The following is a 24,003-nucleotide window of genomic DNA, read 5'->3' on the forward strand; positions in this document are numbered from 1 at the left end:
CAGGTACTCAAGACACCCCTCCATCTGGCAGGCTGGAAATTGAGCAGGGAGAATGAGGGAGACTGTTTCGGGTGGCCGAGATGATGGTCTGGCTGCTCTTTCTACCCAGGCATGGGCAAAGCCCAAGTCCTACAGGTGGGGAATGCGTCAGCTTGGGCTCATGTACTTATGGTTCTTTTTTTCCACTGGGGGTGGGGAGGACCTACAAGATGTCAGAGGAAGCTGACCAGAGTCACCTATGCAAGTTCCCTTCACTGCCAAATGAATAAAAGGAAAAAGAAGATTGCAGTCAGGCACGGTGGTTTATGCCTGTAATCTCAGCACTTTGGGAGGCCAAGGTGGGTGGATCACCTGAAGTCAGGAATTCGAGACCAGCCTGGCTGGCCAACATGGTGAAACCCCGTCTCTACCAAAAATACAAAAAAAAAAAAAAAAAAAAAAAAAATGAGCCAGGCTTGGTGGCATGAGCCTGTAGTCCTAGCTACTCAGAAGGCTGAGGCGGAAGAATCGCTTGGGCCCAGGAGGCAGAGGTTGCAGTGAGCCGAGATTGCACCACCGCACTCCAGCCTAGGCCAGAGCGAGACTCCGTCTCAAAAACAAAAACAAAAACAAAAAAGAAGATTGCTAACATCTTTAGGAGACATGTAGAAGGTAAGCTGTAGAGGATTATGGATGGACTTGGAAACTAGTTTGCAGACTACTGTGGTAATCCAGCAGAGACAGAGAGGATGTGCTTTGGATGGGGTAGTAGCAGTAGAGATATAGGAAGTGATTGTATTTGAGATGTACCAGAAAGATCTTGTAACGATGTTATGTCATTCTTGCTACTTAATTTGATTTTTGTTCTATGAACTGAGGACCCCCATCCACTCTGCTCTGATGGTCTATTTACATTCTCTGAGGTTTATATATCTACAGGACTCTTGAGAAAGTTTCTTTTTTCTTTTTTTCTTCTTCCTCATTCTGTTGCCCAGGCTGGAGTGCACTGGTGTGATCATGGCTCACTGCAGCCTTGACCTCCTAGGCTCAGGGGACGGTCCTGCCTCAGCCTCCCTAGTTAGTAGCTGGGACTACAGGTGCATGCGCCACATCTGGCTCATTTATGTATTTTTTGTAGAGATGGAGTTTCATCATGTTGCCCAGGTTGGTCTTGAACCCTTGGACTCAAGTGATCCTCCCACCTCTGCCTCCCAAAGTGCTGGGATTACAATCGTGAGCCACCACACCCAGCCAGGCAAGTTTCTTAAAACCTCCAAGGCTTAGGGTACTCATGTATAAATTGCAGCAATATTGTGGTGTGGATTTCCTGGCAATACCAATGGGTAGCTTGGGAGTTTAGGTCTCCCCCGAATAATCTTCACTGGATAGGCTTATTCTTAGTTATAGACAACTGACATCTTCTCAATGTTTTGAAATTGCTGTGCAAATACAGATTCAAACAGATAGCTATTTCTAGACACTATATGGAAATTTGGAAGCAGCTATTGTGTGGATATGAAGAAAGTTATTTTAACACAACTTAAATCAACTAGCCTAGTGCTCTGATAGGCACTGGAAAATGTGACTTTCTAACACTTCCACCTTATTAATTATTGAAGAAATAATTAAAATGAAAACCAGAATTAATTTCTCACCCAAATTAAAAAAGATAGAAAACAAAACAAAATGAACAACTACAGAAACCCATGGGGCCTTTGAGGCTTTGGTGAAATGACCACTCAGACAATGTTGATGGGTGTGTAAACTGGTATGAAATCCTTCATGTGAGTTGGTGATGTGTATTGGCCCTCAATGATATTCACACCTTTTGATCCAATTGCTCTGCTTCATGAGAATGTTATATGGAATAATCCTAAAGTTGAAGAAACTTTTATGCTTATGAGGGATTTTTTGTTCCATTTCTCTGGACCGTGAACCATGTATTTCCAAAGTATAAATAAATTTGCTGTCTGAGAAAAGATGCTGCCCAGGTGATGAGGGCCCTAGCCTCTCCAGATCCCCTTCCCAGTTGCTCTGCAGTCCAAATCCAGTCCCCTTAGAAAGCTGCTAAGCCTCAGAAATGAGACTTGGCTGTCAGAGTCTGGGAAATAGTTGAGGAGAACCAGCCCACTCCCATCTCCTGCTGTGATTCTAGCACAGCTTGGGCCCAGCTCTGGCCAGGTCCCAAGCTGGCCTGGTGCTCACCCTCTCTGTTTGACCATGCTCCAAAGGGAGGGGCAGGAGCCACAAGTCCCTGACCTGGCCACACCACATGGTCATGCCCGGGTGACTCCCGGCCCACTGCTCCCAGCTGCCATGAAGAGCCAGCCACCCAGGTCCCCTGAGCTACTGCCAAGTGTTAGTGGGGAGTGGCCTGCTTTCAAGCTGCTCCCCTTGGCTGGTCACTGCTGCCTCTGGGCCATAAAGTACTCCTCCTCCCCATTGTCATCTTCCTCCTGCTGGCCGCTTCAGGGCAGTGGCTCCAGGTGGGAACTGGAGCCCAGCCCCTTCAAGGGTTCAGAGCTGTCATCACCTCTGGAGTGCAGGGCTTTGAGGATATTCCTGAGAGGCAGAGAAGGAAGCCCAGCCAGTTCAGGTGGCTGATCTGATCACCCAGCAGATGAGCTGCCAACAGCAAAGTGCACACTTCCTTCCAAACGCCAGCAATGGAGAGAGTGAGGCTGGAGGGTCTGGAGACCAGGATGAACTCAGAGAAGTCCAAACCAAAGGTGAGATGCCCACCAAGGAAGAGGCTCCCAAGTACCCCAGGAGCAGCCCTGTATCCTGGAAATGAAATATTTCCCCACACATGGACAAATGGCGACTTTCACATACAGCAAAGAGAGGGAAAAGCCCCAGAAACGTGAGTGGCTGCAGGTGGAACATGCTGTCGATGGAATCCTGGAAGCCAAGATCAGCCTTCTGCAGGAATGTCCGGGTGAGGGTTCAGCGAATGCCACCAATGAGCAAGGTCCCCAGCACCAAGGCAAAGCCCTCCACATTGGGCTGTGTGGACTTGAAGGTGAACATGAAGAGACCCCCGGCGATGAGGAGGATCACAAGGACCAGTGTCATTGCAGCTCCTCCAGCTTGGAGATCAGAGAGAAGATTGATGATGAAGAGGACAGCTAAAGATTTGGTTATTGTGAAGCTCCATTTGGACAACCCTATGTCAAGTGCTGTTGCCAGTGCTGTGGGAGCCACTCTTCTGAGGTAGTAGGTCCAGCTCAGCACCACAAGGGTCTTGTGGCTGGATCATTCAACCAGCGCCCTTCATTGTGGAAGGCGATGCCTGCCAGTGCAGAAGCATAGTCAACATTGCCTTCCACCCAAAGGTCACAAGAGGGCCCACCTCCCTATCCATGGAAGCTGCTACGCCCTAGCTCCTGGATCAGCGGGGGCAGGCACCTCTCTTAAAGACAGTTTGCAGGAAGAGCTGATTGAGGTAGACTGTGGCTTTCAACAAGAACGTCACCTGGCTATAGAAGTCCTCTTCACCTCCATGATTCAGAACCATCAGCGGAGCCCCAGGCAGAGTTCTCACCAAAGGGGCCGGTAGCCTGAGCCAACCCCTTCAGCGGTTAACTGGGTGCAGGGCTCACAGGTCCCCAGGTCTGCTCTGATTAGGGTGCCTACTCTTAAAGCTTTTAAAGGTTTATTACATCATATACCTAATTTTTCAACAACAGCGAAGGAATTATAGTTCATTTGCCAGATCAGATGGACTATTACCCAGCCATTAAACATGGTATATTTAAAGTGTAACATATACAAAAATATACTTTTTTTTTTTTTTTTGTAGAGACAGAGTCTTGATCTGTCGTCTAGGCTAGAGTACAGTGGCACGATCTCGGCTCACTGCAACTTCCTTCTCCTGGATTCAAGTGATTCTCCTGCCTCAGCCTCCCGAGTAGCTGAGATTACAGCCACCTGTCACAACACCTGGCTAGTTTTTGTATTTTTAGTACAGACGGTGTTTCACCATGTTGGACAGGCTGGTCTTGAACTCCTGACCTCAAGTGATCTGCCTGCCTCAGCCTCTCAAAATGCTGGGATTATAGGTGTGAGCCACTGTGCCTGGCAGGAGATATACTTGTTTAATACAAATTAAAAAGCGGGCTGCAAAACTGTCCATATATATTGATTATAACCATATAGAGAAATCTGGGCAGATAAGATTGGAAATAGGCCAGGCGCGGTGGCTAACACTTGTAATCCCAGCACTTTGGGAGGCTGAGGAAGGCAGATCACTTGAGGTCAGGAGTTCGAGACCAGCCTGGCCAACATGGTGAAACCCTGTCTCTACTAAAAATACAAAAAATTAGCCGGGTGTGGTGGCGGGCACTTGTAATCCTGGCTACTTGGGAGGCTGAGGTAGGAGAATGGCTTGAACCCAGGAGGCAGAGGTTGCAGTGAGCTGAGATTGCACCATTGCACTCCAACCTGAGCAACAAGAGTGAAACTCCGTCTCAAAAAACTTTAAAAAAAAATTGGAAATAAAAATACTAAAAAAGCTTATAGTAGTTATATTTAGGTAGTATAATTATGAGTGACACGTCTCCTTCTCTCTAGCATTCTGAGTTTCCCTAACGATTATGCATTAATACAAATGATTGATGTAGTATGCATTACTCACATATCTGGAGTGGGTGCTGGCTGTTGGCTACAGTGATGAAGGTGACTGGATTACATGTCTCTGGAAGGGCATCCTGGCCTTGTCCACAAGGTGATGACTGCATGGGTCCCAGGAAAAACCCCAAAGTGCAAGGACTTTCTTTTTTTTAAATTATAGTTTTTAGCCGGGTGCAGTGGCTCACTCTTGTAATCCCAGCACTTTGGGAGGCTGAGGCGGCTGGATCACTTGAGGTCAGGAGTTTGAGACCAGCCTGGACAACATGGCAAAACCCTGTCTCTACTAAAAATACAAAAATTAGCCAGGCGTGGTGGCACACGCCTGTAATCTCAGCTACTGGGGAGGCTGAAGCAGGGGAATCGCTAGAACCCGGGGGGCGGAGGTTGCAGTAAACTAGGATTGCACCACTGCACTCCAGTGTGGGCGACAGTGAGACTTTGTCTCAAATAAATAAATAATAAATAAATAAATTATAGTTTTAGTGCTTAAGTCTTTCTTTATATATGTGTAATAATTTTTTTTTTTGAGACAGAGTTTTTTGCTCTTGTTGCCCAGGCTGGAGTGCAATGGTGCGATCTTGGCTCACTGCAACCTCCGCCTTCCAGGTTCAAGCAATTCTCCTGCCTCAAGCCTCCCGAGTAGCTGGGATTACAGGTATGCGCCACCATGCCTGGCTAATTTTGTATTTTTAGTAGAGACAGGGTTTCTCTATGTTGGTCAGGCTGGTCTCAAACTCCCGACCTCAGGTGATCTGCCTGCCTCGGCCTCCCAAAGTGTTGGGATTAAAGGCACGAGCCACTGTGCCCGGCCTATATGTATAATAAATTATATCTTATTCAGAAAAATGCATAAAATGTTCTGTTTTACATTTAGATAAACATCATATAAAGTTCTTTAGACTGGAGGCTCACAGTAATGAACAGACATTGGGCATTTCATAGTCTCCCTGTGGTGCTCTACCCTGACTTCATTTGCCTTCTGTCATCAGAGGTGACCACTATCTATCATTCTGTGGATATTTTTTATGGCTTTACTATCCACTATTTATCACCAAGCAGTGTTTTATTTAATGTTGCCTCATTTGCACTTTCCACGAAAGGAAGTAAATGGATTGGCATCCCTTTGTTTTTTCCCCCTAGGATATTTCACACCTGCTGGTGTCTGAGTCTTGGACAACCCAATTTGCTCATCCATTCCATTTATTATAGTATTTGGCTTTCTATGATTTTATGTTCTTCTCTTACGAAAAATGTTGCTCGAACCATACTTAAGTTTGTAAGTGCCTATACATAACAAATATTCTACATTAGAGAAAATTTGCTGGGTTGTAGGTTCTGGGAAACTTCAAGATTACCAGTAATTTCTAATACAGTGTATGAGTTGACCCTTCCACCATTCTTGCACGTGTGTCTATTTATTCCATATAATTGGCAACATTGGAACGATCTAATGTTTTAATGAATTATTTTTGTCTATCTAGTGTATGTGAAATGGGATCATCTTGTGTTTTTATATTGGTTTTTACTAATTAACTATGAAGTTAATAAATTTTCATGTATAGTCTTTGAACTTCTGTGAAACAGTTTCCAGTCAATGTCTTACATTTAGTTCATTTGTTTGTTAGTTTCTCCCAATTTCCTTATGTACTCTTATTATTTCTGTGCAGGTTTGCTGTGGACCTGCTTTCAACTCATCAAATACAAAGGAGTCCTATTGCTGGATCATAGTGTATAGTGTCTTTATTACTGCAGTGCAAGCACTTTCCAAGTGTCATGTTTGTTATTTCCCCACTGTCCAAAGCAAGTCACGTGGCCAAGCTCAAGAGTCAGAGTGAAGAGAACTACCCAAGGCAGGGATATAGGGAGGGGGATGATGGTACCCATTTTGAAGAGATCTACCCAAGGCAGGGATATAGGGAGGGGAATGATGGTACCCATTTTGAAAACAATCTATTGCAGTAATCATAGACCATAGTAGCTGCTCAGAATCAGGACGATTTAGGCTAGGAAATAAATAAAAATGGCCAGCCCATGGCTTCTGCGTCCCGCTAAGATAAATTTCAAAGTCCTTAGCTGTGATACATGACTACCTGCTATATGTTATCTCACTATAATGCCTTCTCCCCACCTCAAAACTTTAGAGAATGGGCACACAGAGCTTTTTTAATGGGGAATGCACCTTGCTATTTCACACACTGTATCATTGCTCCACACCCTGTATCATTGCTCCTGCTGGTTCAACTGGCATATAATCCCCCACCCTGAGTCCCACAGACTAACCCACCATTGATCTTTGAACATCTTTAGAGACACAACAGGATTTACCTCCTCAAAGAAGCCTACCCTCTGCTTTGGATAGAATTGAACATTCATTTCTTTGGAAGTCATAGAGCCACATGCAGTTTTTTTGTTTTTGTTTTTTGAGACGGGGTCTTGCTCTGTCACCCAGGCTGGAGTGCAGTGGCATGATCACAGCTCACTGCAGTCTCGACCTCCTAGGCTCAAGGGATCCTCCCTCCACAGCCTCCTGAGTAGCTGGGACCACAGGCACGCACCACCATGCCTGGCTAAATTTTTATTTTTAACATCTTGCTATGTTGCCCAGGCTGGTCTCGAACTCCTGGGCTCAAGCAATCCTCCCGCCTCGACCTCCCAAGGTTCTAGGATTACAGGTGTGAGCCATGGTGCTGGCCCAGATTTTTAATTTTGCACCTAAATAACTTTAGTGCTCATTTGTTAACATGCCCGTCTCCCTTTTGGTAGACTCTAAGATCCTCAAAGCTAGGGACTATATCTTTCTTATATTCATATTTTCCTTCCTTCCTTTTTTCCTTCCTTCCTTCCTTCCTTCTTTCGTAGATGGAATCTTGCTCTGTCATCCAGGCTAGAGTGCAGTAGCGTGATCTCGGGTCACTGCAACCTCCGCCTCCCGGGTTCAAGCAATTCTCCTGCCTCGGCCTCCTGAGTAGCTGGGATTATAGGCGCCCACCACCATTCCTAGTTAATTTTTGTAGAGACGGGGTTTCACCATGTTGGTCAGGCTGGTCTCGAACTCCGGACCTCAGGTGATCCGCCCACCTCGACCTCCCAAAGTGCTGGGATTACAGGCGTGAGCCACTACGCCCGGCCAGTATTTTCATGCATGGATAGTTGTTCAAATTGATGCTTTGGCAGAGGTGGTGGTGGGGCAGTCATTGGAGAGTCCTATTCCACCATCTTGCTCCAACTTCCCCCATTTTATTTGCTTTGTGAAACAACAAGCTTGAAATACTGAAAACTTCATAGCAAACTTTGTGAGAAAGAAACCTACTACTACTTAACACTGAAAACAGTAATATATAGCTTTGGGCCAGGCACAGTGGCTCACGCCTGTAATCCTAGCGGTTTGGGAGGCTGAAGTGGGTGGATCACCTGAGGTCAGGAGTTCAAAACCAGCCTGGCCAATATGGTGAAACCCTGTCTCTACTAAAAATACAACAATTAGCTGGGCCGTAGTGGTAAGTGCCTGTAATCCCAGCTACTCGGGAGGCTGAGTCAGGAGAATCGCTTGAGCCTGGGAGGCGGAGGTTGCAGTGAGCCGAGATCGCACCACTGCACTCTAGCCTGGGCAACAGAGTGAGACTCTGTCTCAGAAAAAAAAAAAAAATTTTGCAGCCCTAACAGAAACAAAACTCAGCTTGACATATTAAATGTAGAAATCATTACCTAGGTAGAAAATTTTAAACTTTGTCAAGTTTCTTTAGAATGGACACCCATTAAGAGTTATAACAACATTTAAATTCAGAAAATCAATCATCTCAAAAAATTTTAACAGCTCAAATATTTTTCATAATTATGTTTGTGAAAGAAATGAAAACAAAAAGCCCAGGAAGCAGGGTGATACTATTGCTAGTTATAATTTCTATTTTTAACACCCTAAATTTCTTAGTTCTCATTTCTTCTTGCATTTCAGCTTGTGGTTGGCTTTGCAAAGCTAACATTTTCTTTGGTGACAGTTTTTAAAACATAAGCCAGAAGACTTTGGTCAGGAGCTTCCCCATTCCATAGAACATCTGAGAACTTAAAAAAAATGGTATTTAAATTGGACTAAGAAGATAAAGTAATGTGATATTTTGATAGCTGCTTATTTTTGTTTTGTTTGTTTTTAACTTCTGGACCTATCCCAATGTTTTCCAGGATCCTCAGAACATATGGGTGGTCTTTTCTTTTAAAAATATATATAAACCCGGCCGAGTGTGGTGGCCCATGCCTGTAATCAGGCTGAGGTGGGAGGATCACTTGAGCCCAGGAATTTGAGACCATTCTGGGCAGCATAGTGGGACCCTGTCTCTACAAAAAATAAAAAATTAGTCCAACATGGTGGCACATGCCTGTGGTCCCAGCTACTTGGGAGGCTGAGGCAGGAGGATCACTTGAGCCTGGGAGTTTGAGGCTGCACTGAGCTATGATCATGCTACTGCACTCCAGCCTGAGTGACGGAGCAAGATACTGTCTCTAAGAGAAAAAAAGTGGGGGGAGGGCGGTGTTTTTTTTTATTATAGTCTCTTTCAGCAAGAAAATAAAAGCTTTCCCAGAAGCATCCTAGGAGAATTCTTCCCTTCATTTTGTTGGCCAGTGTTGGGTAACGTGGCCATTATTAGATGCAGGGGGTCTGGGAAAGTGGATAAGAGGAGCATAATAGCTAATGTCAGATTGTTCCCTAAATAAAATGGGAGTTGTATCAATAAACAGGTTTGTGGAGGAGGTTGGGATGAGATGGCAGTTAGGCAGGCAAAGTACATCACCTGCCATGATGCAATATTTGTGTAGCTAAAAACTTGTAATGCAGTTAGATAGAATGAATATGTTCTAGTGTTCCATAGCACAGCAGGGTGACTGTAGTTAATGATATAGTGTGGATACTTGTTCCCACACAAATCTCATGTGGAATTGTAATCCCCAATGCTGGAAGTGGGGCCAGTGGGAGGTGATTGGATCATGGGGGCAGATCCCTCATGAATGGCTTAGGCCATCCCTTCATGATACGTGAGCTCTTGCTCTGAGTTCACATGAGATGCTTTGTTTAAAAGCATGTGGCTGGCTGGGTGTGGTGGCTCACGCCTGTAATCCCAGCACTTTGGGAGGCTGAGGTGGGTGGATTGCCTGAGCTCAGGAGTTCGAGACTAGCCTGGGTAACATGGTGAAACCCTGTCTCTACTAAAATACAAAAAATTAGCCGGGTATAGTGGCATGTGCCTGTAGTCTCAGCCACTTGGGAGGCTGAGGCAGGAGAATTGTTTGAACCCGGGAGACGGCGGTTGCAGTGAGCCCAAATTGCACCACTGCACTCCAGCCTCGGTGACAGGGGGAGACTCCTTCTCCAAAGAAAGAAAAAAGCATGTGGCAACTCTCTCCCAACTCTCTCTTGCTTGCTCCTGCTTTTGCCATGTGACATGCTTGTTCCCCCTTCACCGTCTGCCATGATTGAAAGCTCCCTGAGGTTTCACTGGAAGCCAAGCAGATGTCAGCACCATGCTTCCTGCAGAACCATGAGCCAATTAAACCTCTTTTCCTAGTCTCAGGTATTTCTTTATAGCAATGCAAGAACAGCCTAATACAGTTAACAGTAATTTATTTTATACTTCAAAATAGCTAGAAGAGATTTGAAGTGTTCCCAATACAAAGAAATGACAAATATTTGAGGTGATAGATACCCTGATTTGATCATTACACGTTGTATGTATGTATCAAATACCTAAATGCCCTGATTTGATCATTACATGTTGTATGCATGTATCAAATACCTAAATACCCTGATTTGATCATTACACATTGTATGCATGTATCAGAATATCACATGGACCCATCCCATAAATAAGTGCAATTATTGTGTATCAATAAAAATGTTTTGGTTGGGTGTGGTGGCTCACGCCTGTAATTTCAGCACTTTGGGAGGCCGAGGCTGGTGATTCACTTGAGCACAGGAATTTAGGACCAGCTTGAGTAACATGGCGTAACAGTCCCTACAAAAATTACAAAAATTAGCTGAGTGTGATAGCATGCACCCAGCTACTCAGGAGGCTGAGGTGGGAGGATCACTTGAGCCCAGGAGGTGGAGATTGCAGTGAGCAAAAATCTCACCACCGCACTCTAGCCTGGGTGACAGAGCAAGACCCTGTCTGAAAAAAGTTTTAATGGTAAATTACCTTTGAATATCAGTCAAAATGGTGACAGCAATTATTCTATAGTCCCTTACTACTAAAGTGGGATCCCTGGTGAGCAGAATGGGTGTACCCTGAAAGTGTTAGAAATGCAGAATCAGGGTCCACCCTCGACCTACTGAATTAGAATTTGCAGTTTAACAAGAACTGCACGTGATTCCTATGCACACTAAGATTTGAGATGCTCTAGCCAAGGTGACTCAGTACAATATGCCTAAAATACTCTAGATCAAGCAATTTGCTATTGTGAAATAGGGACAAATTGGCATCAGTACTCAAAAGCACAGAAAATAAAAGTCCAAATATAAGAACAGTGAGCAAAAATCAGAAAACTTTGAAATGTTGTAATGTGAGCATATTACGATAGATACAGGAGAAGAAAAGGGATTATTTTTTCGGTCAAGTGGAATGAGACTTACCTGATGGCCATTGTATCACACCCTAATGTCATATTTATGATTACATTCAGTAATATTAAGTTCCTTACAGCATATAAAAGTGCCATTTAATAAGTCTTCACCAGCAAAGATGGAATAATCAAGCATTCAAACTGATTAATCCTTAGGTACAAAGATGAAGCTGGTGTCACCAGTGATAGCCAACATGAAAGTTAGATGAACTGCTGTAAACCTACCTCATAAGACCACGACTTCCTCTCTGTAGGATTTTAATTCTTTATTGAAACACTTTGTAGTGGGTGAAAATGAAGTTTTCTCATTATCTTTTAATGAGCTCTTACAGTATATTTTATGCCAATCATTCTAAAGTATTTTAAGACTCACTGATTATTAATTATTGATTATGCTTGTTGCCTCAGCCTCATTTTTTGAGAATAGAAATACTAATGATTTTCAATGTTGCCCCAGGCTAGAGTTCATTTAAAAGCAAATACATTGGTTTTTTTGAAACATTATTTATAATAGACCATAGTCCATAGTGGTCACGCTTGTGGTGAAAGTGCTTATAGTACATACATACCCCAAAGTTGGAAGTAAAATGCTAGAGTCAGCATTTTACTTTGGGAAGGTTATACCAATTTATGTGAGCAAGCATATTTGCTTTTTAATGGTGAAACTGGACCAGCATAGAAAACTATTTTTGCTAAATGTATTGCTTGAATTGATCTGTTTCATCACAGAACTCTTCCAGGCAGCAGACTTGGAGAACTGCTTCTTTAAGGGAAATTAATGCAGGCTGTAAAAAAAAAAGGCAGATAGAAGGCATTAAAAACAGACACTTCATGAAAGAAGACATAGGAATGTCCAAAAAGTACACGTAACAGTGCTCATCATCGTTAGTTATCGCGGAAATGGAATTAAAACCCAGTTGAGATACCACTATGTGGCTAAAATTTTGAAAAGCTGACAATGTCAAGTAATGGCAACAATGTGGAGCAACTGGAATTTTCTTGAACTGCTGGTAGGAACTTAAAATGGTACAACATGGATCACCTGAGGTCAGGAGTTTGAGACCAGCCTGGCCAACATGGCAAAACCCTGTCTCTACTAAAAATACAAAAATTAGCCAGGCGTGGTGGTGGGCACCTGTAATCCCAGCTACTTGGGAGGCTGAGGCAGGAGAATCACTTGAACCCAGGAGGTGGAGGTTGCAGTGAGCTGAGTTCTATAGTGCCACTGCACTCCAGCCTGGGCGACAGAGCAAGACTCTGTCACCAAAAAAAAAAAAAAAAAGTACAACAATTTTTGTCAGTTTCTTATAAAGTTATACATACATCTACCCTAGGACCCATGAATTCCTTGCCTAGGTATTTTCTCATGAGTCATGAAACCATTTGTCAAAAACAAACAAACAAACAAAAAACCCCGCACAAAAATGTTCATTAGCAACTTTCTTCCTAAGAGCCCCAAACTGAAAACAACTCAAATATCCATCAGCGGGAGAATTAATAATCAAATAGCAGTATATTGATACAATGGAATACTACTGAGTAATAAAAAGGAAATAAATAGGACATATGCAACAACATGAATGAGTCTCAGAAACATCATGTTGAATGAAAAAAGCCATTCTGTCAGAGTCCATGTAAGTGAAATTCTAGAACAAGCAAAACTAACCTATAGTGATAAAATCCAGAAAGTAATTGGAGGGACTTGCAGGGGTGGGGAGGGTAGGTACATGGGGATTGAATGGAAAGAGGCAAAAGAGACCTCTAAGATGGAAGAAATAGTCTATGTCAGCCTGGCCCAGTGGTTCAAACATATAATCCCAGCACTTTGGGAGGCCAAGGCAGGTGGAACGCTTGAGCCCAGGAGTTTGAGACCAGTCTGAGCAACATGTTGAAACTCGTCTCTACAAAAAATACAAAAAATTAGCCAGGCATGGTGGTATGCACGTAGTCCCAGCTACTCTGGAGGCTGAGGTGGGAGGATCACTTGAGCCCAGGAGGCAGAGGTTGCAGTGAGCTATGATGGTGCTGCTGCACTCCAGCTTGGGTGACAGAGCAAGACCCTGTCTCAGAAAACAAAAAATGAAATATTCTATGTCTTGATTTTGGTATCGGTTACACAAGTACATAATTGTCAAGACCCATAGAACTGTATACTTAAGATCTATGTAGGCCAGGTGCGGTGGCTCACGCCTGTAATGCTCGCACTTTAGGAGGCCGAGGTGGGCAGATCACTTGAGGTCAAGAGTTTGAGACCAGCCTGGGCAACATGGGGAAACCCCGTCTCTACAAAAAATACAAAAATTATCTGGGCATGGTGGCATGCACCTGTGGTCCCAGCTACTCGGGAGGCTGAGGTGGGAGGATCAATTGAGCCTGGGAGGTCAAGGCTGCATGAGCCGTGTTCATAACACTGCACTCAAGCCTGGGTGACAGAGCGAAACGCTGTTTCCAAACAAACAAACAAACAAACAAACCAAAACAAAAACTATATGTTTTATATCAATTATACTTCAATTTAAAAAGTAAGACCCCCCTTTCGTCCCCACGCTGCCAAAGATGATGTCTGCCCAGACAACCTAACTAGTGCAAAAAATTCTGTTTCAGCCAAGTCCCTCTAGGTAAGACGTAAGTTCTGTTGGACTTGAACTCCAGGTAGGAATTAACCAACATGCACTATGGCTCTATCCTATCTGAACCTGAGGATCCTGTGGTTTAACTAACTTACTCTGGTGTTTTAGTAAAAGCTGCCTTTCCTACCTCAATTTTTATTTTCCTTTTCTGTCTTAGCTTTTCTGGTCTTTTGACTACAAACATTTGTTGATAAGTCATGATATATATGAAAAAAATGTGTTGTCTTTTTTGAGACTTATTCCATCTCTCTTTTAAAAAGAAAGCACAATGGTGTGTTTGACTTTTCTTTTCTTTCTTTCTTTCTTTTTTTTTTTTTTGAGATGGAGTTTCACTCTTGTTGCTCAGGCTGGAGTGCAATGGCGCGATCTTGGCTCACCGCAACCTCCACCTCCCGGGTTCAAGCGATTCTTCTGCCTCAGCCTCCCGAGTAGCTGTGATTATGGGCATGCGCCACCACACCCAGCTAATTTTGTATTTTTAGTAGAGACAGAGTTTCTCCACGTTGGTCAGGCTGGTCTTGAACTCCCGACCTCAGGTGATCCACCCGCCTTGGCCTCCCAAAGTGCTGGGATTACAGGCGTGAGCCACCGCGCCCAGCCCTTTTCTTTCCTTTTTTTTTTTAGAGACTGTGCCTCACTCTTTGCCCTGGCTGGAGTGCATTGGTGCCATCATAGCTCACTGCAGCCTCGACCTCCCAGAGCTCAAGTGATCCTCCCACCTCAGCCTCCTGAGTAGCTGGGACCACAGGTATGCGCCACCAAGCCCAGCTAACTTTTTTTGTTTGTTTGTTTTAGTAAAGACGAGGTCTCCCTGTGTTGCCCAGACTGGTCTCAAACTGCTAGGCTCAAGCGATCCTCCCTCCTTGGCCTCTCAAAGTGCTGAGATTACAGGCATGAGCCATTGTGCTTGGCCGTGTTTTACTTTTCCAACTGCCAAATTTGATCCAGTGCAGTTACTTAATTAGATTAGATTACTGTTTATATTAAACTCAAATAATGATTAAATTGAAAAATTTCGTGACAAGAGCTCACAAATGAAATCAGCCGAAATCAGCTAGTGCTTGTCTTAACCTATCCTTGGCTGTGTATGCTGCCTTATCCTCAGAGGGCATACAAGGTTGAGCTGACAGATAAATGACCCCTGTTAAAGGAGTACAGATAGTTCACAGAAGCCATATGTGATCAGCAGCACTTGCAAATGTCTCGCTTTCAATGCTGCCGCATGGCAAGAACACACAGGTGGTGTCCTCAAGAGGTCTCCCTCTATGCTGTTTGACCTCCACAGCACACTCTTCACCTGCAGCTTCAGAATCCAAGGTCTATCCAGAAGACAGGATATTTTTTAAAAAAACTTTAAAAATAGAGATATAACATACATACAGTTGTGGCAGCTAGTCAGCAAAGATGGCTCCAATCTTCATGCTGTGGCAATCCCCTCCCACATTGAGTCAGGCTGGCCCATGACTTGAGTTAAACAAGAGAATGTGGCAGAAGTGACCGTGGGCCAGTTCTGGGCCGGGCTTTTAGAAGCATTGGTAGGTTCTGGTTCCTTTCTCCTGGAACACTTGTTTTTGGGAGCCCTGTCAGTTTGGATCATCCAAGAAGCAAACACCAAGACTGAATTATATGTGCAGGAGATTTATTAGGGGAAATGCTACTGAAGGATAAAGGGCCCCCGGCCAAATGCACCAATCTTATGTGCAAAATTAATTGAGGTTTTTGCCATTACTTTCAATGGCAAGAGCCACAATTACTTTTGCATCAACCTAATACATACAGCTCAATGAATGTTTACATTTACAAATCCATATATAAAGATCACTCGGGGCCAAGGGTGGTGGCTCACACCTGTAATCCCAGCACTTTGGGAGGCCAAGGCAGGTGGATCACCTGAGGTCAGGTGTTCGAGACCAGCCTGGCCAACGTAGTGAAACCCCGTCTCTATTAAAAATACAAAAATTAGCCAGGTGGATGGTGCATGCCTGTAGTCCCAGCTACTCAGGAGGCTGAGGCAGGAGAATCGCTTGAATCCGGGAGATGGAGGTTGCAGTGAGCCGAGATCGTGCCACTGCACTCCAGTCGGGGGGACAGAGTGAGACTCCATCTCAAAAAAAAAAAATCAATCTGATCAACATATAGAACATTTACAACAACCTAGAATGTTCCCTTATGGCTCCCTCCCCAGTCAATGCCACTCCCCGACATAGAGGTAGCCACTCTCCTGAGTTCTATTGCCATATATTAGTTTTACACATTCTTGAACTTCACTTAAATGGAATGATAGAGTACATACTTTTTAGTGTCTGTCTTCTTTCACTTATTGTTGTGTCCGTGACTCATCCACATGGTTGGGTGCAACAGGAATTTGTTCCTTTTTTTTTTTTGAGACAGAGTCTCACTCTGTCACTGGGCTAGAGTGCAGTGGTGAAATCTCGGCTCACTGCAACCTCTGCCTCTTGGGTTCAAGTGATTTTCCTGCTTCAGCCTCCTGAGTAGCTGGGATTACAGGCGTGCGCCACCATGCCCAGCTAATTTTTGTATTTTTAGTAGAGACGGAATTTCACTATGTTGGTCAGGATGGTCTCGATCTCTTGACCTCGTGATCTGCCCGCCTCTGCCTCCAAAAGTGCTGGGATTACAGGTGTGAGCCACTGCGCCCGGCCGAATTTGTTCTTTTTTATTGCTGTATAGTTTTCTATTTGTATGAATATGCCATACTGCGTTTACCTATTGCCCTGTTGTAGATGTTTCTGGGTTTTGGCTCTTATAAATACAGCTGCTTTAAACATTCTTATATAAGTCTCTGGACAGACATGTGCACCATTTTCCTCAGGTCTATATCTAGCAGTTGGATTTTTGGGTCGTGGGATGGCACATGTTTAGCTTCAGTAGATAATGCCAAACTGATTGACTATTTTGTAAACAGATTTCTATTTAGTTTAATAAATGATAATGACAACTCAGGGGCATTTAAGTAAGAGCCCCCCTGCTTACTTGTCTTTCTCACCCACTTGACTTAAAGCTCCATGGTGGCATGAATCGTATCTATTATCTTTTAAAAAGTTTTTATTTTTATTTATTTTTAATTTTTTTTCAGCTAGTCAAAATGAAGCAGTGGGAGTGGAGAAAGAACAAAGACATCCATAACTGATTGTGATCACGTCGTTGTAAACACCACTGCACTCGGACCAGCCTATCTTCTTCATGTAGTGCAGTGTATGTGGTGCCTATTTGTTGAAAAAAAAAAAGAGTATAGGCCGGGTATGGTGGCTCATGACTATAATCCCAGCACTTTGGGAGGCCAAGGTGGGAGGATCGCTTGAGCCTTGGAGTTTGAGACCAGCCTGGGCAGCAAGTGAGATCTTGTCTCTACAAAAATATTTTAAAATAAGCAAGATGTGGTGGTGTGTGCTTATAGTCTCTGTAAGCACTATAAGCTACTAGGGAGGCTGAGGTGGGGGGCTTGCTTAAGCCTGGGAGGTCGAGGCTACAGTGAGCCGTGATTGTGCCACTGCCCTCCGCCTAAGCAACAGAGTGAGACCATGTCTCAAAAAAAAAAAAAAGTATAAATAAGGTGTCATTGTTTAACACTGAGAAATATATACTTCCGACTGGATTTTAGGTACTATGGTGAGCAAATGGAGGAAAAAAGACTAATTTTTTTCCTGGACCTTCCAAAGGTATTATTTATAATCATTTTTTCCCAGAAGTGACAGTATTTATAACCATTTGACTATACGTGTATGAATAGGGATTTTCTAAACTTTCTACTAGTTTTCAGTATTGTGGAGACACGTCCAGAGTAAAATAATTAAGTCCTTAGAGTAGGGCTGTTTAATAATTAAGTCTTTAGAGTAGGGCTGTTTAATCTGAAGTTTGTGGATGGGTTTTGTGAGGGCCTGAAATTGCATGCAAGATTTTATGTGCAAATAGATATGTCACTCAGGATCCTTGATTGCAAGTGGCAGAAGCTCAGCTAGGATTCACGTATGTAACAAAGGGGTTTCATGGCAGGGTCTTGGTTTGGCTCATGTAGTTCAAGGAAGACAGGCACAGCCATGCCTAGGCCAAAATCTCGGGGTTAAGCCCAGAACTTGGACTAAAAACAAAAACCAAAAAACAAAAAACAAAGTCAAAGACAAAAACAAAACAAAATAAAATCTGGGGGTGCCTCATGCCCTGCTGGTTTGGGGACATCTGGTTGGCAGAATCCAAAGCACATCTGAAACCCAAGTTTCAAGAGAACCTAGAAAATGTAGTTTTTAGCTTTCCAATTTCTGCAGGACAGGAAACACCCTAAAATAATGTTGTAATAGATCATGGGATTCTTTCTTTCTCTCTTTCTCTCTCCTTCCTTCCTTCTTTCCTTCCTTCCTTCCTTCCTTCCTTCCTCCCTCCCTCTTTCTTTCTTTCCTTTTTGACGGAGTTTCGCTCTTGTTGCCCAGGCTGGAGTGCAATGGCACGATCTTGGCTCACTGCAACTTCTGCCTCCTGGGTTCAAGCGATTCTCCTGCTTCAGCCTCTCAAGGAGCTGGGATTACAGGCACGCACCACCATGCCCTGCTAATTTTTTGTATTTTTAGTAAAGACAGGGTTTCACCAAGTTGGCCAGGCTGGTCTCGAACTCCTGACCTCAGATGATTTGCCTGCCTTGGCCTCCCAAACTGCTGAGATTACAGGTGTGAGCCACCACACCCAGCCATGGGATTCTTTCTTTAAGACCCCAAAAAGGTCTTCAAAAATCCTTCTCAACTTAACACTGTGCCATCAATGGTGCAAAGTTGGATCTATTGGTGAAATCTATTTGTCATCCCTGTGCTATTTCATGTTGCTCCCAGATCTCTTACTTTTGTTAAGAAAAATATATGCAAAACTTAGAAATAGGCAAAATGCCGGCCACATGTCCTTTCAATGTCATATTAGAGCACCGTTTATAGCATACTTTTCTATAGTGGATAACATAATGATCTGTTCTAGAAAGGCAGGCCGTAAACTTACAACAAAAACTGCTTCAGCCCAAATTGTTTTAGTACCAACCCATCCAAGCCATGTGTTCCAAGATTCAGCAACTTGTGTGGTTTACAAAATCTGACATATGTTCCTTCTCTACCCAGCCCAGCCTTAGAACCGTCTGAGCCCAGCCATCTAACTTCCTTCTTTTGAGTCGCTACTGAGATGTTGTAAACTCAGGGCTCTCCCTTACTCAGCAAGTTTAATAAATTTAGCTTTGTGTCATCAAAGGGTGGCTCTGGTGGTCTTTGTGAGGTGCTTTGCAAAAGTCAATGGGTGCATTGCTGTATAGAAAATGAAGAGTGAGGTCGGGCATTGGTGGCTTATGCCTGTAATCCCAATACTTTGGGCGGCCAAGGCAGGAGGACTGCTGGAGTTGAGGAGTTGGAGACCAGCCTGGGCAATATAGTGAGACCTCATCGCTACAAAAAGTTAAAAAATTAGCTGAGCATGGTGGTGTGTACCTGTAGTCCTAGCTACTTGGGAGGCTGAGGTGGGAGGATTGCTTGAGCCCAGGAGACAGAGGCCGCAGTGAGCTGAGATTGCATCATTGCACCCCAGCCTGGGCAACAGAGCAAGGTCCTGTCTAAGAAAGAAAGAAAGAAAGAAAGAAAGAAAAGTGAAGAGTGGGCAAAAAAGACAAAACAGGAGCAACCATAAATACAACTTGAAGCAAGGTTTCATTAGGTATAAACTTCTTGGAATTAGCAATCAACCAATAAAATTAGCCATTGTCCTTGATTTGAGGAGAGCAGGCCTCTGCATTTGCAGACAGTGACAAACCATGATTGAAAGGTGAAAAACTACTGTAGAAGAACATTAGGGAAGTGTTGAATACCAAGTGGCTACAATCTCTTTTCAAACAAATGACCCCCTACCTGCCAAAAACTATGGGATGATTTTTGGTCCTTACCTCTCTACAGTATTTGATGATGTTGATCACTTCTTTCTCAAAATTCTTCTGTAGACTTTCATGACATTGTGCTTTCCAGGTTATCTTTCATCCTCTCTGATAACTCCTTCTCAATTCTAAATGGGCAGAGAGAGATCAAGCAGGATAAAAAATAAGAAATGACGATTGAGTTAGTGGTTATGATGCCATCCATGCTGTTAGCAAAAATCATGGAGCAGAGCAGACAGTAGACAGATTGTAAGGGATAGAAGGAAGGGTAGCAACAGCGCCTGTGAGCCTCTGTTTCTAAAATTTGGAGATTGTTGTTGCTTTTGTTTACTTTGGGTTTTTCTTTCTTTGATTTTTGCTCTTCCCTGTCTGCTTTATTAGTGCCAGTTTTCAAGCAGTTAGTGTGCATCTGCCATGCATAGGAGCTGTTCCTGGAGCTACTGGGATGCAGAGATGGCAAGGCCCCTCCCCGTCCTCCAGAAACAGATATCTGAGGATAAAGAAAAAGAGAAGCCAAGCACAATGGGCATCACTGAAGATGATGAATGCCCTATGAGCCCTGCTATATACTGAATATATGTATCCCTCCCAAATTCCTATCTTGAAATCCTAACTCTCAAGGTGATGGTATTAGGCGGTGGGGCCTTTGGGAGGTGATGAGATCATGACGGTGGAGCCCTCATGAACAGGATTAGTGTCTTTATAAAAGGGACCCCAGAGAGCTCACTTGCCTCTCTCATTATGTGAGGACACAGCGAGAAGGCATCATCTATGAATCAGGAAGGAGGCCCTCACCAGACACAAAATCTGCCTGTGTCTTGATCTGACTTCCAGCCTCCAGAACTGTAAGAAATAAAAGTTGTATGTAAGCCACCCAGTCTACACTATTTTATAATAGTCACTGGAATGGACTAAGATAAGCCCCCAGGTTACCTGGAGAGATTTGTTTTTAAAAGTTGAAAAGATTTGACCATATTTAGGTAGGAAGATAAAATCTAGAGGATTGTTAATGTGAGTTCATGTTGGTACTTTCTAAAAGTGAACTTTGCCACATTAAGCCAGAGGCATTCATTGTCTTGAAGATTTTTTTAAAGGCTATTACAGCAGGAATGCAAAAACAAAGTAAATAACTTTTAATCACCAAAATAGGCTCTGGAACCCATTTCAGGGGCTGTGGTTGACAGTGAAAACAATTTCCACACAGCTTACTACTTGTATCAACAAGCCTTTGCTATCCTAATTCGTGATTAGAAAGAGCCTAAATCAATCCCTTATTGTGGTGGGAATTGTACGATTTGAAATTCAGGAGCTCTGTCTCTCAGTAGCCAAGTTCCCTGCAACAAAAAGGGCTTATTAGTTGTGATTGTGTTCAGCTGCAAGCTAAAAAAAAAAAAAAAAAGCTAAGTAAGAACGGCTTTTCTTTTTATTATTATTATTATTATACTTTAAGTTTTAGGGTACATGTGCACAATGTGCAGGTTAGTTACATATGTATACATGTGCCATGCTGGTGCGCTGCACCCACTAACTCGTCATCTAGCATTAGGTATATCTCCCAATGCTATCCCTCCCCCTCCCCCGCCAACAGCAGTCCCCAGAGTGTGATGTTCCCCTTCCTGTGTCCATGTAAGAACGGCTTTTCAAAGAGATGTTTATTTCTCTTATCAAGAAAAAATAATGTGAAACATATAACAAGGCAAGAGGGTGACTGAAAGTCTTCCAAATGTCATATGACAGCACTATCCAACAGGCCTGCCCAAGGTTTATTTCATTCTTTAGGAGAATGTATCTTTGTTTGATCCTTTTTTTTTTTTTTTTTTTTTTGAGACAGAGTCTCGCTCTCTGGCCCAGGCTGGAGTGCAGTGGTGCGATCTCGGCTCACTGCAAGCTCTGCCTCCTGGGTTCACGCCATTCTCCTGCCTCAGCCTCCCGAGTAGCTGGGACTACAGGAGCCCACCACCACGCCTGGCTAATTTTTTGTATTTTTTTAGTAGAGACGGGATTTCACCGTGTTAGCCAGGATGGTCTCGATCTCCCGACCTCATGATCCGCCCGCCTCGGCCTCCCAAAGTGCTAGGATTACAGGCGTGAGCCACCACGCCTGGACCTGTTTGACACTTTTAATTAGGGTTCATACTCTGTAAACTTACAAGTAAACGTGTAGATTTTTGACCAAGAGTAGTAGAAAGGATAACCCCAAAGTTATGGCTTTATTGCCCTGTAGGGTATTAAGGGTTTTGATGCTAACGTGCTTATATCAGCACTTTTTCTTGTTTGAATATATAAATTTCTGTTTCTCAAATGATCTTTGAAACAGCTTTCCTATGCTGCAGGTTTCTTCATGAATAAGTCAAGTAAATTTTTTACACACATTCATCTATATTTAGGACTATGTGGGGGTGGGACGAAGATCTGAGGTCTAGCTGTTCCTTTAAAGAATGTTCACCAGTTCTGTTTTTGGCTCTACCTTGCAACCCACCTTCAGCAGGCTCTCTCCTTCTAATTCCTAAGCTTTTCTGGGGTTCTGTGACACGAATCACCTTGCTTCTTCTTGGCTTCCCACCTTGCAGGCACTTAGCTTTTTCTGCTTTATTGTGTTATTTGCCACTTGGCCATCTACTTTTCAGCTTTCAAAATTTTGTTGTCATATCTCATCTGCTGTCATTTTGATGGGTGTTTTGATTCCTTGTGAGTTTATGCCTTAAAAAATTTCCTTTCAGTCTTTCTAGTGGGGTTTGAAGAGGGGCCTAAGATGTATACATATATGAGATCAATCTGCCTTGCTTAACTAGAACCGAATGTGATTTCAAAATGTAGCCCCAAAATACAGCAATTGTTTCTTTCTCCACAAATGAAGACATTCATAAAAGGTTGAAAGAGAGCCGAATTCCTTGTGATTGAGCTGTTTGGACCTTGGTGTGATTTCCTTAAAAATATTTTTAAAAATATTTATGCCCAATATTTTATGCTGAACATTATAAATCACAGTATTTTGGATCTCAAGTGATAAATTCAGACTATTCAATGTATTAAACACAATACCACTATTGGGTATTTTTCCAAAGGAAAAGAAATCAGGCTGGGTGCAGTAACTCACACCTGTAATCCCAGCACTTTAGGAGGCCGAGGCAGGAGGATCGCTTGAGGCCAGAATTTCAAGACCAACCTGGGCAACATAGTGAAGTCCTGTCTCTGCAAAAATATTTAAAAATTGGCCGAGTGTGGTGGCACGTGCCTGTAGTCCCAGCTATTCAGGAGGCTGATATGGGAAGATTGCTTGAGGCCAGGAGTTGGAGACTGCAACTGCTATGATCTTGCCTCTGCACTCCAGCCTGGGCAACAGAGTGAAACCCTTTCTCTAAAAAATAAATAAATAAGAAAATAAATAAAATAAGAAATCAATATATTAAAGGGATAGCTGCACCCCCATGTTTATTGATGCACTATTCACAATAGCCAAGATATGAAATCAACCTAACTGTCCATCAACAGACATATGGATGAAAAAAATGTGATATATAGAAAAATGGGATACTATTCAGTTATGAAAAAGAATGAAATCCTGTCATTTGCAGCAACATGCATGGAACTGGAGGTCCTTATGTTGAGTGAAATAGGCATAGAAAGACAAATACCGTATGTTGTCACTCATGTGGGAGCTGAAAAAGTTGATCTCATGGAGATAGAGAGTGGAATGATAGAAACCAGAAGGTAGGAAGGGTGTTTGGGGCAGGAGGTGATGAAGAAAGATTAGTTAATAGGTACAACCATACAGTTAGATAGAAGGAATAAATTCTAATGCTGGATAACAGAGTAGGGTGACTGTAGTTAACAACAATGTATTGGATAGTTCAAGATAACCTGAAGAGAAGACTTGAAATGTACCCAACACACAGAAATAATAAATACTCAGGTGATGGATACCCTAAATGTCCTGACTTGATCATTATACATTCTATGGATGTAACAAAATATCACATGTGCCTCAGAAATATGTGCATATATAGTGTATCAAATACATAAATAAATGCACCACTGAATTGCACTTTGGAAAGTAGCAAGCACTGGGACATGCAGAAATGGTCCTTGCTGGCATTATCACTGTCACACTTGTATGCAGTGTCAGCATCTTTTGCTTGAAAGTTAATGCACTCTGGTGTGGAAAAGCCATCTTATGCATGCTCCTATGACTTTTCACAGTATGTTGAAGAAACATGCTCTGAGTAGTGGCAATTTAGTCAG

The 24,003-nt window shown here is 43.2% G+C and overlaps 1 pseudogene; it reads right to left on the minus strand.

Annotated features, from left to right (window-relative positions):
* Positions 1-2,488: 2,488 nt before the first annotated feature.
* Positions 2,489-11,241, minus strand: LOC100973776 (solute carrier family 35 member C2-like; annotated as a pseudogene).
* Between the last annotated feature and the right edge of the window lie 12,762 nt (positions 11,242-24,003).

Source organism: Pan paniscus, chromosome X, assembly GCF_029289425.2.
Source record: "Pan paniscus chromosome X, NHGRI_mPanPan1-v2.0_pri, whole genome shotgun sequence".
Lineage (NCBI taxonomy): Eukaryota > Metazoa > Chordata > Mammalia > Primates > Hominidae > Pan > Pan paniscus.